General features: G+C 36.5%; 1 long non-coding RNA gene across 2 annotated transcripts; it reads right to left on the bottom strand.

Moving 5' to 3' along the window:
* Positions 1–904: 904 nt before the first annotated feature.
* LOC125259460 lies at positions 905–3580 on the bottom strand. Of its 2 annotated transcripts, XR_007182813.1 has the most exons (8): positions 3346–3580; positions 3063–3172; positions 2472–2617; positions 2225–2391; positions 1953–1995; positions 1736–1829; positions 1532–1628; positions 905–1429 (listed from the first exon to the last, which is right to left on the bottom strand). It is a non-coding gene; the product is annotated as an uncharacterized LOC125259460 (long non-coding RNA). The 2 variants fall into 2 exon arrangements; XR_007182812.1 differs by having other exon boundaries at positions 3063–3573.
* Between the last annotated feature and the right edge of the window lie 9086 nt (positions 3581–12666).

The following is a 12666-nucleotide window of genomic DNA, read 5'->3' as shown; positions in this document are numbered from 1 at the left end:
GCTCAGGACCTCAGACTGGGCCGAAGGTTTACCTTCCAACAAGACAATGACCCTAAGCAAAATAATGAAGGAGTGGCTTCACAACAACTCCGTGACTGTTCTTGAATGGCCCAGCCAGAGCCCTGACTTAAACCCAATTGAGCATCTCTGGAGAGACCTAAAAATGGCTGTCCACCAACGTTTACCATCCAACCTGACAGAACTGGAGAGGATCTGCAAGGAGGAATGGCAGAGGATCCCCAAATCCAGGTGTGAAAAACTTGTTGCATCTTCCCCCCCCCCAAAAAAAATCCTGGCTGTATTAGATCAAAAGGGTGCTTCTACTAAATACTGAGCAAAGGGTCTGAATACTTAGGACCATGTGATATTTCAGTTTTTCTTTTTTAATAAATCTGCAAAAATGTCAACAATTCTGTGTTTTTCTGTCAATATGGGGTGCTGTGTGTACATTAATGAGGGGAAAAAAATGAACTTAAATGATTTTAGCAAATGGCTGCAATCCCAGATAGCAAAATACAATCGGGCCAGTTCTGGTTAGATTCTCGCCTGCCGGAGACTTACCACTCGGACTGGATGCCTGGTGTACTCACTGCCCGATTCCAGCCCGAGTCAATCGGGCCAGACGCGGCAGCCGTTACCATGCCAACACTGCCGGAATCAAGCCGGTATCGGCCCGTCGCAAATGTGCACAGCGCGCCAGAAACGGCCCAGCCCCGTTTATATATCTACCATACTGTTCATTCATTTTTCATTTAAATTTGATACCCAGCCAAAACGTTTACTTACATTTTAATAATATAAATTATAATACATAAATAACATTACTTAAATCTATACAAACATTACATTATTATGAAAAGCAATTATATGTCCATTTGAAAAGAACTCAGTTGATCTGGTTGGCATGAAAACATTTTATTTACAAAACAATTACAAAACTATATTACATCAAATAACAGCAGTTGTTATACAATTATTGTAAATGTTTACCACATTTCGAAAAAAATTATACAGTAGTATTTACTTATACACAGAGTGTAAAATTGAATAAGTATAGACAAACTTAATGTTTTAAATACATTGGTAAATGGAAAAAGTTTTGCTGTTGTACTTAGCAAAATAATGAGCTGAAGAACTTAGCTGAACTCTGCAGGCAGGAGGATCTCCAGGAACAGGACCAGGCACCTCTGCAGGACTTCATTACATAAAAAAACTAACTCAAAAGACAAAAAAACAACAACAAAACCTAAAAAAATAAAAAAATAAAATAAACCTCCAGCTGTACAATTGAAGATTTTTTTGAAGATTAGTCTTTTATTATAAAACTGAAGATCATCTTCTATCACAACTGCAGTGCTTGAAGGACTTGTGCTTTCGTTTCGTTGACCACAATGACAGAATCAGTGATGTCTGGTTCTCCCAACGCCTCCTGAAATAAGCATAGAGGGTCCAACTGTAAGTTTCACTCAGTAGACTAAAAGTAGACTGTTACATTCACCGATACTAGCAATTCTGTTAATGCATTGAATACCTATATTTCAAGTCTTGAAGAATTGTAGGTCCTCCTCACAGGTACACCGAGGAGCACGGAGGGCTACGGTGCGTTTCATGGTGAAATCATGCACACCCTTCAAAGTCAAGCAAAAATTAACATGTTAAACAAGCAAGCCAACTTTATTTTATATACAGTGAAGACAGTGATGGAGGTAGCAAGTGTTGACAAATTTTAACTCACCTGAAGATCACAAACATTTAAAATGTCACGCAGAGTCTCTGAAATCTTGTTGATGCGTGCCATTTTCAGTGATATGGTGTAACTTTGTACAAACCTAGAAAACCAAAACCACACAAGTGTATAACCAACAGTGGATGTAGAAAAGAGAAAGTCAGGTCTGTGTGCAGTTATCTGAGGAAACATCACGCAACTAGCATTTCAACTCAACTGAAGTTACCTTAAGTGTTGAAACTCACTCTTCAGTAAGTATCCAGTTCAGCCTGCAAGCAAAGTAAGATTGTAAAGGTTTACTAATCATAGATAACGCTACTGCTAGTTTCTCAGATCAGTGTGCTTAACAAAAAGCAGCAACACACTTATATAATGTAGGACTGCGATGACGGGGAAAAAAACGTAGGTAACGTTAACATTGTTGCCCTACATTTTCTTCATTAAGATATCCTTACAAAATCAAATAAGAAAAAATGAAAAATGTTTTGCTTTACTTACATTTTATGTTGGCTCCAGACGCTTGTGAATATCTGCTACGCTGAAAAGATTCTTCAGGTAACGTTGGTTAGAGCAATGATGTGACGTGGATGACAGCAGTTTACATCGCTCAGTAAACTTAGAAATAATCATTAAAGTAGTGGCGTTTACTCAGGTTTACATTCCACCTGTAAAGAACAAATAGTAAGTATCTATTAATAAAGGTAACATGGTCTAACTGAATGTGCCAAACTTTACTTGAACTTACTAGCTTTCTCAATGACTCCAACAGCTCCTTGCTAGTTCAGTCAGAAGACGATGTCTATGGTGTTATTTCTTCAGGGCTTGCACTGCTCTGTGTCTGGGGATTAAAATCTGCCATTTCTTCAGCGATGATAACGCTTCTCTTGATTACTACAAAACAGAGAAATATTAAAAGCAATTTATGGCATGAGAAATAATCACTAATTCATGTGCGTCTTAACATGCTGAGTGAAGAAGCAGCTAGCAACAAAAGCTGTGATTGTGTGTTTGTGTTTTCCATGTTTTAGCAGTCATAAGCATCTGTAAAAGTAAATTCTGCTCACATTTAGCAACTGAAGATGATCTCAGACATACTAATGCATAGGACTGCAGTACATTCTAATCATAACAAAAAAAAGCAGTGAAACTAGCTTATGTAACTAGTGTAGGCCTATGTATTTAGTTAATTGAGGTTATTTGAAAACAATGATCTTCTATGACAGTATAAACATCCTCTTCACTCACCTTCTTGAAGAAACATGGAATAAAACAACTTTTGCTTATTACAGTTGCATTTATATAAATCTATGAGCGTGGAAACTAAAAACAAACAAACCTGATCTTTCTCCTCGTGAATGCAGGACCGCCATCATCCTCTTCCTCAGCTCAGAGTGTTGCTCGTCAAAGTTTAGTGCAGTGTAAACACTCGAGATCCACATAACAATGCTTCGATCAAAGATGAAAAAGATTTTGTCCGTTTATTAGCTGTAGTAGCATACCGAAAGTTTTCAGACAGCCAAGAAAGCCGCGTTCATGGCAGTCACGTGAAGTTAACAAGTTCCTTGATAAGCGTCTGCTAAGTAAAAATACTACAAATGTAAACGTGCGTCGATGCTTACCAGAACTGTTTTTTCGACGTGACTCCATACATTAATATCTCGTGGTAAATAATCCGTTGTTTTGCTGGCGTCCACTCCAATCCGCACAAACATGGCGGATTCACCCACTCCCACAGGTACGAGACCCCCTCCCCTGCCGCGCGCGTGAACATGAATGAATCACCTGAGCGCGCAGTGAAGCGCGTTTAAAATACATGAAAGCGTATAAAATAATGAAATGCTACATTACTTAGAAATAGATTTGATATTATACATATTAGAGAATGTTCTTTCTTATATGGCACTTTTATTACATTAGGTTTTACCGCAGATATGTTGTTATTGACAAATTCGCTACATTAAACGTGTAACCTTAATTCATATCAGATACTACCAGTAAACGAAGTCAATTTTAAGACAATTTTAAGACTGAGATCAAAAATATTCAAAAGAAATGATTTATTAGATTTAAAGGAAAATATGCCTACACACTTTTCTGTGAATAACAACAAACTTTCTGTCCTCTCAAATGTTTCTTTACAATTCACCTAACATTCGTCCTCCTTGAACTCTCCTTTAAGTCATCTGTGCAGGGCGAAAAAGTTACTTTCATTTGAAAGCAAATGAAAAACAGTGCTGGTATTATTTAAGTCAAGGTGGGCTGTGAGTAGCACACTCTGACAGTGAGTTATTTGGCTGCAGGTACACACAAACACAGCATTACACGCTTACAAGCCCCAGAGGGACCGCACACTATAAATAAAAGGCCTAACAACACACATTCAAATCCACAGGGGAGCACAGATGTCTTCAGTCTGTCTTGAAATGTTCAGGTCTTGTTACGTCTTTTTTGCTGGTTGTACATCTTTATATATCCATTGATGTATTTATCCACTGTTGTCTTACACCAAATACTTTTAAGAACAACATTTTACACTCATTACTGTAATAATTTATACTCCAGAGATACTGAATTGAATGTGCAGCATGTCCCTACTCTATTACTGTATGATCAGTGAAGTTTTCAGAAAATGTTAAGGACCCTAAAGCAAGAATGAGACAGCACTGCTTCTTTTGTAACACAGTTGAAGGGTTCTTCAAATTGTCTAAAGCCGAACATGAATTCTAATAATTATATAGGCCTACTTTCACATAGTATGCCAATAATAAAGAAGAACATGAAAAAATTATACAATGTAACTTAAAATACATGTATTTGTTTTAGTGATTTATAAGATTTAAAGTTGAATTTAGCTGTCTTTTTATTCTGCTGCTTTATCATAATTTTAAAAGAACTTAGGTGACGACACACAAAGTCAGATTAGTTAAAAACATTGAGGATAAAGTCAAAAATACTAACATTATTAGAAAGTATAGGGCTACACTTTATTTCAATAGTCCTGACATTCTGCTAACTATACAGTAAGTAACTTTGCAACTACAGTACATGTTAACTCATTCATTTGCAACTACATGTTAACTCATTAGTGTATTTGCAGACTCTTAGGTTATGATTAGTAGAATAAGTCGACATACCTGAAAAGTTAGTCAAAATGTTGGGGAACCATCAAAATAAAGTATTAGCAGATATTAAGCGGACTATGGCAAGCCATTGTGACTTTTATTCATTCTCAGGATATGAATTCCTGATATCAACAATTCAATTTTTAATATCAGGAATTATATTTCCACAACAATGTTAATTTTTGATATCTGTAATTGTATTTCACTAGTGAAATGTCACCATAGGCTATTCAAATTCAATTGTTGATATCAAGAATTGATTTCTTACTAGTTGAAATTCCAATTTCACATATCAAAAATACAATTCTTACTAGTAAAAATTTGAATTTTTGATATCAAGAATTCAATTGTCACTAGTTGAAATGTCAGTTCTTGATATCAACAATTGAATTGCTACTAGTAAAAATTTTAATTTTTGATATCTGAAAATGTATTTCTGATATCAATATAGTTTCAGATATCTAAAATGGCTTTCTTGTAACAATCACATTCATGATATCAGAAACTAACATTTTCACTAGTGACAATTAAATTATTGATATCAAAAATTAGCATTGTTACTAGTAGCTTAAATTAGCATTGTTACTAGTTCAGTTGTTTATATCAAGAATAGATATTTGCATTAGTAACAAAGTAATTAGTGATATCAAAAAGTATTATTTTTACAAGTAAAAACTGTATTTCTAATGTGTGAAATTGGAATTTCAACTAGTAAGAAATCAATTATTGATATCAGCAATTGAATTTGAATGGCAGCCTATGGTGACATTTCACTAGTGAAAATATAATTACAGATATCAAGAATTCTATTTTTTACTAGTGGAAATGTAATTTTTGATATCAAAATTGGCATTTTAACCCTTTCGCACGTAAGTTTAAAATATTGGCTGACCCCCCAGCGTGAGTTTTTTAAGGCGACCGTTATTTTATGGTTTCCATGGTGACGCGTCATTGCTTGTTACGTGACACACCGCAGCACTGTATGAATGATGATCTGCTTTCATTTAATTTTTCCTTTTTTATTCAAAATATTCACAAATTTGTTAACTATAGCATGAAATATCTAATATTCCGATTGCCAAATATTTGCAAGTAGATGTGTTTTGCTGTTTAAACAGCTTTATAATGATCGCGTTAGTTGAGCCATATGAGCGATGGGCGCCGCCATGTTAGCTTGCGCCGCCCAGAGAATCAGATCTGTTGGATTTACAACCCGGCGTGAATTTATCCACTTCTCCTGAAATACATGAAAGTAAGTGAGTCGGTGAAGTTACTAGTGTAAAATGTAATTCCTGAAATCAACAATTTCCATTGTTACTATTGGAAATGTAATTCCTGATATCAAGAATTGAACTGTTGATATCAAGAATTCATAACCTGAGAATGGATAAAAGTCAAAATGGCTTGCCATAGCAGACAGTCTACTAATACTCTAATTTGATATTCAACAGTGCTTTGATCTGCCTGCATTGACACTATTCTTTAAGAGCTGCTGTGCAGCCAAAATTATGTACCAGTTATTTTGCATTTGCTTAAAGCTGCTTTGACACAATCTACATTGTAAAAAGCACTATATAAATAAAAGTAACTTGACTTGACTCTAATGACTGGTAGTCGACGTGTAGTTGCAAAGACTACTAGTTAGTAGGATTTATAGGTGTTACTAGATATAGTTCACCCACAAAGTGTCATAATTTATTTACACACAAAACAGAAGATTTTTTTTTTTTTTCCATACATTGAAAGTCATTGGGGTCATGTTGGACCCACTGATTTTGATGAAATATGAATTGAAACATGAATATAAGACTGATTTAAAGTCATACTTAGCTGTCTTTTATTTTTACTGCTTCATAACAGATTCAGTCCAAATAACTGTTCCTAGGCCATTTCATTGTGGCAAACTTGTTACTAATTGTATTTTCTGCAATACATTTCATCTCATAGTGGCACTTGTTTCAAAAATGCTTATTTTGGCTGTAGCTTCATAGATTTGCGGCAGCTTTTTTTCCTGTTCTCTTTTGAATGTCTTGGGTTATGTCACCTGTTTGAGAGGTATAACAGCACACGCTGAACTCCTGTGATGAATCACGAGCAGGTGTTACATGATCACAAGGGAAACAGCCAATTTAAACAATCATTCAATCAGCAAAATCAACAGAAAAAAAATGGAACGCTTTAGTCAATCGCAATTCAAACAAATGGGTAATGCAACACCTGTGGATGCGTGTGAGACAATCATTTAAAATGACTGAAGAACGCTCTTTTCACTAATCAGAAAATGCTTGACTTACTAAGCAACTGTGGGACTAATTTCAAACATCTGGTTAGATGACTACATATTGATATATTGTAATCAAATCAAAACATTATAGCTCACTGTAAAACAACTAATTATAGAAAATGGTGATGAAATTGGGATGGCAATAACAACCTGAACAGCATGCTTTTAAAGCAGGACATGAATTTTCATTTTATCTCAAAGGTTGAGGTTTAAAGTGTCGTTTATTGATCGCACATGCTGATTTTGCCAAGTTAGGCGTGTTACTGGGTCAACATATTTTGTTGATCCCGGAACAACATTCCTGTACTAAAATTTAATCCAAATGTCCCTACCCCTAAACCTAATCCTATACCCATTAGTTATCCCTAAAATCAGAAGGATATCATAGGTGAATAACTCTGATGTAAAAGCACCTAACCCCGGGTGTAAGCCTATAAACTTGACAAAACTGAATAAACTTGTCTCTCAAATCTGATTGATGCAGCATGCTGCACTTGGTAAAATCATGTTCTACTTACTGATAGGCTCTAGGTACTAACCAAGAGAGTGAAAACAGGGACTGTTACTGTTGCCTTTTTTTATACTAAACCACTGTATTAATAAGAAAAAAACATAAGGATATTTACTGCAATAATCATTCATCTGTCAGATATGCTAGTTAGAGATGATGTTGATTAGAAAAGTTGTGTATGATGTCAAAGAAAGTGAGACATTTTTGGTTGCTAAAAGTCGTTGGTCCACTTCAGCTCCAGCTGTTTAGCTTTGGCAGTGCGACGAATGGGCACTATAAATCAACAGATCTAAAACAAGCCACAAGGGATGAATCAATTGCCAAATTACATTTCCAACATGGAACTCCACATTTAGTTATTGTCCAACTGAGGATCGTGGTATTATGGTAATGCATAATATGGGATGTTAAAATAGAAACCTTATGCTTTCCTTGAAGCCACGGGTCAGTCTGACCCATCAGATACAGCACCTTCACTTCCACTTTACAGCCTGAAACTTCATGACATGCTCCACAGAAATGCATCCAAAAAGTTTGAGGAACAATATGAGTCCTTGTTGTTGATTATCATGAAATTAGCTCAAATAATACTGGTAGTGTGATTACCTTTTTGGGCTGTTTGATTTAGTGTACATACAATATTGCATTATAATGCAGGGAATTATCCACTGGTAGTTGATTTATGATCAATTGTTGGAGAATGAGAAATTTGCAAATTCCCTCTTGAGCTGTGATATACAAGTTTTGGGACGCCTGCCTTTGTGTGCACATGAACTTTAATGACATCCCATTCTTAATCCGAAGAGTTTAATATGGAGTTGACACACCCTTTGCAGCTATAACAGCTTCAACTATTCAGGAAAGGCTTTCCACAAGGTTTAGGGGTGTTTTTATGGGATTTTTTGACCATTCTTCTAGAAGTGCATATGTAAGGTCAGGCGCTGATGTTGGATGAGAAGGCCTGGCTCACAGTCTCCGCTCTAATTCATCCCAAAGGTGTTCTATCGGGTTGAGGTCAGGACTCTGTGTAGGCCAGTCAAGTTCCTCCACACCAAACTCGCACATCCATGTCTTTATGGACCTTGCTTTGGAAGGGTAAGGGGCCATCCCCAAACTGTTCCCACAAAGTTGGGAGCATGAAATTGTCCAAAATGTCTGAAGCATTAAGAGTTCCTTTCACTGGAACTAAGGGGCCAAGACCAACCCCTAAAAAACAACCCCACACCATAATCCCCCTCCACCAAACTTTACACTTGGCACAATGCAGTCAGGCAAGTACCGTTCTCCTGGCAACTGCCAAACGCAGTCTCATCCATTGGATTGCCAGAGAGAGAAACATGATTCGTCACTCCAGAGAACATGTCTCCACTGCTCTAGAGTCCAGTGCTGGCGTGCTTTACACAACTGCATCGGATGCTTTGCATTTCACTTGGTGATGAAAGGCTTGGATGCAGTTGCTCGGCCATGAAACCCATTCCATGAAGCTCTCTACACACTGTTCTTGAGCTAATCTGAAGGCCACACAATGTTTGGAGGTTTGTAACTAGTGACTCTACAGAAAGTTGGCGACTTCTGCACACTGTGTGCCTCAGTATGCGCTGACCCTGCTCTGTGATTTGACGTGGCCTACCACTTTGTGGCTGAGTTGCAGTTGTTCCCAATTGCTTCCACTTTGTTATGATACCACTAACAGTTGACCATGGAATATTTAGTAGTGAGGAAATTTCACAAATTGACTTATTGCACATGTGGCAACCTATCACGGTACCACGCTTGAATTCACTGAGATCCTGAGAGCGACCCATTCTTTCACAAATGTTTGTAGCAGAGGTCTGCATGCCTAGGTGCTTGATTTTATACACCTGTGGCCATGGAAGTGTATATATATATATATATAAAACAAACCTTGTGCTGATTTTCTAAAACAAATCTGCCATAATTGTCTTCTAAATGTCATGAGACATCACATAAATAATGACTACACAAAATATATGACGCGTGTCTCTTTAACAACACATTCATTTTTACTTACAGCTACTATGATTCAGATCATTAAACACACAACCATATTTTTTGCTCCGTCAGTCAACAAATTCTCTGTCAACAGAAAATGCTCACACATCTTACCTGCTTTTTGGAATATCAAATATTAAAATGATGACTTATGATTCAGTGAGTGATCAACTGATTGCAAGTGCCATGCTCTCCTGTTTGAGCTACAGGAAGGCTTATCTTGATTTAGTCCAGTTTTACAAATAGCAAATTAATTCATTAAAATGAATGCTAGTGCACAAATCTTCAAACGGGATATTTCAAACAACAAAAGTATTTAAGACATTTTGGCCTTGATTGCCAAGATCCAAAACAATAGTACAGAATAAACAGTAGGCCTACTAATTTGCATGTGAAATCTAACAACTTTCAATGTTTCAATAGATTTAAAACAGGAGAACACAAACTGTCAGTAAAATATTTTATTAGAGTTATAATATGCTGTGTATGTTAAGTTGACCTGAATGACAACAATATAATAAATTCAGTTAAATGTAATTTTGCACAAAACAGTTGCTTAACAAAATCTCATGAGAAATAACTTCATATCACATTTATGCATGTCAGCTTCGTATTCTCCATTCTCAGAGTCTGCATTTTACCCATAACAACAGCAGCTGGTGAACAATGCGAATCAGATTAGGAGCTTTGATTTGCATTGACATTGACACCAAAATGCTAAGAGAGAGCCTCACAATTTACAAGACCATATCCTTCATGTTTAACAACTTGCTAGCTTGCTGATTGGGTAGCCAGAGTGAGAATTATAATTATGTATTGCTCTGGTGAAATACATCTGAAAACTTCACATTTCAATTCAATTCACATTTATTTGTATAGTGCTTTTCACAATACATATTGTTTCAAAGCAGCTTTACAGAAAGCGCATGTCAACATTACAATTTAAAGTCATCCGTTATCAGAGGTCTCTGTGTCCAAGTTATGTAATTTCAGAAATGCACATATACAAATCAAACAGTTAGCTAACAATGTTTTAATTTAAGGTAGAAACAATGCGCTCACTGAAGTAATGAATGCATGTTAACAAATGGTTAGGATATATAGAAAGATTCGGAATGGTGCATGTTGATCCAGAGTTTGAAGTCCTCGTAGGGGTTGGGGTCTGAACAATAATTGCAATTTTAAGACACCAAACCCATTAATGTCTTTAAAAGATTTTTAACAAAATACTTGGCAATTTAGTTAGGTATTTATTATTCATCATTTAACTGTCTCTTTCTTTTCAAAAACAAATTACAATTCATTACAGGGATTGGAACATCCTGAGGCTAAATGGATTGTTCAAGGGCACAATGGTGACAGAGGATCCCAGTAATTCTCCAGTTCTTGACTCAATCCCCTTTGTGATTTTGACCCCAATGTTTGGATAATAAAAGCTCAGATCTTTTACAGCAAAGCTACAGTACCAAAACGCCATCAGTGTACAACACTTGGTCATTTTTGTTACTGTAAATAAAGACTTACTACTGTCACAGATGGTTGCAGCAAGGATGAGAAGATGCAGGATCTAGTTGCAGCAGTAAAACGTTAATAAACAATAAATCACAAAAAAAAAAAAAAAAAAAACACTCAGGAGATTATTAGTACACAGTAGGGCTGCACAATTTATCACATGATACGAATAACATTGAACGTAAACGCGATTCTTAGTGCAATTATGAAATCGCAAAGGCTGAGATTGTTTTTTTTTTTTTATGCTTGTCAATGAAGTATGGCTCCAAATGCTAATCCATCTGAAAACACTGCGAGTTTGAGTCGCATAATGTACATTTGAAAAAGCAATATGCATCAAACATCTTTGCAGACATAAGAAGCATTTGGAGTTTTTGCGCAAGAGCACCCTTTGACTTACAGATGGAGAAGCATTTACTACTGATCACAGAGCCATACAGCTCTGACAAGCTGCACATAAAATAAATAAAATAAGTGTGGTTTTTACACAGGAACAGAACAACCAACTAATATAGACGTAGAACAGACAAAAGAACAAGGGAAACTCAGGACTTAAATACAAATGGGTGATGAGACTCTGATTGGTTTAGTGCACGTTACGCCCTAAACACACAAATTACTCATTTTAAAAATAGGGAAAACTCTTTAAGACCATGTGCCGGGTGCGCTGACCATTTTTCCCCTCTTTAAACTAGCAAAAGTGGATTCAGACACGCCCTAAGTGCACTTGCGCTGTACGCTTTAGACCATGGCCACTGTCCCTGGAGAGTTTTGCTCCAAATCAAACACATCTGAACCAGCTAATCAAGGTCTTCAGGATTACACGCAGCTGAGTTTTATCAGGGTTGCAGCCAAACTCTGCATGACAGTGGCCCTCCAGTACAGAGTTTGCCCACCCCTGCTTTAGACCATGTTTTAGACCATTAGATCATTAAAATAGCACTTCTCATGCATTACTTAAGTCTTTGCAGACCTTTTACATTCGCAAACAGCTATTCTACACACTGCATGAAAGGTAATATCTGAATATCTGGGTTAGGGTAGGGTTAGGGTTAGGCGTCACCTATTTACTCTACGTATTTTACCAACCTTTTTAGTAGCCTATTTTTCAACATTTTCCCTCTCTTTTTCAGTACAGTGTAGTTGTCAGGATTATGTGTTGTTCATTGTATTTTTGTTTGGTTCTGTTTCTCTGACCTAGTTTTGCTGTGGTTGCCTGTTAATCGAATTAATTTCACCTGTTGATCATTGAGTTTTCTTGTTTACCTATATGTATTTAAGTCCTGAGTTTCCCTTGTTCTTTTGTCTGTTCTATGTCTATATTAGTTGGTTGTTCTGTTCCTGTTTAAAAATCACACTTATTTTATTTATTTTATGTGCAGCTTGTCAGAGCTCTACGGCTCTGTGATCAGTAGTAAATGCTTCTCCATCTGTAAGCCAGAGGGCGCTCTTGCGCAAAAACTCCAAATGCTTCTTATGACATTGTAATCCTTTTATT

This window comes from Megalobrama amblycephala, linkage group LG23 (assembly GCF_018812025.1).
Source record: "Megalobrama amblycephala isolate DHTTF-2021 linkage group LG23, ASM1881202v1, whole genome shotgun sequence".
Classification (NCBI taxonomy): Eukaryota; Metazoa; Chordata; class Actinopteri; order Cypriniformes; family Xenocyprididae; genus Megalobrama; species Megalobrama amblycephala.
The sequence above is the reverse complement of the archived record's forward strand: the minus strand, read 5'-3'. Positions and strand labels throughout refer to the sequence as shown.